Raw genomic sequence first — 1,795 nt, 5'->3', positions numbered from 1 at the left:
AAATTTAAGGGGGTCTGAATACTTTCCGTACCCACTGTATATATATATATATATATATATTGCAGGAAAGACATGAGAGCCTTGAATAAGGAGTAATGTGGTTATGTAAGCAAAGCTTATTCATATGCAGCAGTGGTGAAGATATAATTACCTACAGGTGGGTCCAAAAGTCCAGTCTGGCCTCCAAAAACTAATTTAAAAGTGGAAATATACAAAGTTTCAAATTTTTGAACAAAATAAGCAAAGGGTTGTAAAATAAAATGAATGAGAAAAAATATGCAATATTCTGCGCCAGGTCACTCACCAAAAAAGTAAATCTGAGACACCAGCTATGTGAACTTGTTCATAAAATGTTGTTTCCTTTCTATCTATATCTATCTATCTATCTATCTATCTTGTTATAGATGTTATTTATTAAGTAATATCCGACTTTATACACTCAGCTAGATTTAATTTCTCTTTTATTTCTAATTTTTCTTTTTATTATTTTATTACATACACACAGACATACAGTATATACACAATTCTTCCAATTTTTCATTTCATTTTAATACATACTGTATATATTACATTTTAATTATTTTTGGCCCCACAGTATATTTGTGTGTTTTGTTTACAGGCCAGGATCCCAGTGTAGCAGAAGTTCATTTATTACCCAATAAAGTAGCATCCAAAATATCACACAAAACAAAAGCAAATACAAGCCACAAAGTTTTTTTTTTTTTTTTTGTATGCTTGGTGATTTAGGGCTCAGGATACTAAAGGGAGAAATGCAATCTAGCTGAGTGCAGCCCTCAAATAAACAGGTTTTTACAGTTCAGACGGCTGCGCAGATACAAGGGGTGACTCAGGAAAGCAATTCCAATGCACTGGAGCTAGTGGGTCCGGAAAACATAGATACGCTGAGTGGCTCCTACACACCCACGCTACACAGTGCTGAGAACTAAAAATGGTGTAGTCAGACACAATACTGAAATGATTCAACATTATATCATACAGTTACCAAACTAAAGGTCATAAAAAGTTTCAATAAGATGTAAGGTTGTTCGTGTCAAAATATATAGGCCTATACAGTCACTATTCATACAGCGACTGAGCATGTTTCCAGTTTTTTTTTTACATTTGCTGGTGGCAATACAAGTTTTCTTAAAAATATATATATGATAAATTAAAGGAAAGGAGAGGTAGAGGAACCCTATAAAAAATGCAGTGTGATTTGACTTTCAAATCAGTTGCCACTGTTTAGTAACTGACAAAAACACTCGGGAGAGCTTTCATACTAAAAACCAAAAGTATAAGGCATAAAGTTGGCTATTAATTCATCATTAACATCTATAACAAGCTAATCAGTGGCAAGTAGTACATTTTATGGTCCTCCCGTTATATCAGAAATGCAATAATTGGTGCACTTTGTTGCAAACCACTCATTTGCAAGTGTGCCATTCTGCTGGAAAAATGTTCTGACTGCTTTATTTTTCTCAATTCATATCAGCACTTTTTTACTAATGAGAGAAAATGATAGTCTATCTTGAATTTAAAAATGGAAAATGTGCAGATCATTTACTCTGCTCACAAATGGTAATGAACACATTTATGGGTGAATCTTTCGAAACTTGATGACACCATATATTTTCTTCTAATAATCAATGGCCCGACATCAATTATTCCTTATTCCGCAGCCATACATCTCGCATTTTTAAACTAGTTTAGTGTGAATTGACCCTAACAGGTAATTGTGCTCCAAATTCTAAACCGAATTCAGAAGTTACACTCATTATGCAACTTGTTTTAATAC

The sequence above is a fragment of the Sinocyclocheilus anshuiensis genome, unplaced genomic scaffold, assembly GCF_001515605.1.
Source record: "Sinocyclocheilus anshuiensis isolate Anshui unplaced genomic scaffold, SAMN03320099.WGS_v1.1 scaffold328, whole genome shotgun sequence".
Lineage (NCBI taxonomy): Eukaryota > Metazoa > Chordata > Actinopteri > Cypriniformes > Cyprinidae > Sinocyclocheilus > Sinocyclocheilus anshuiensis.
The sequence above is the reverse complement of the archived record's forward strand: the minus strand, read 5'-3'. Positions refer to the sequence as shown.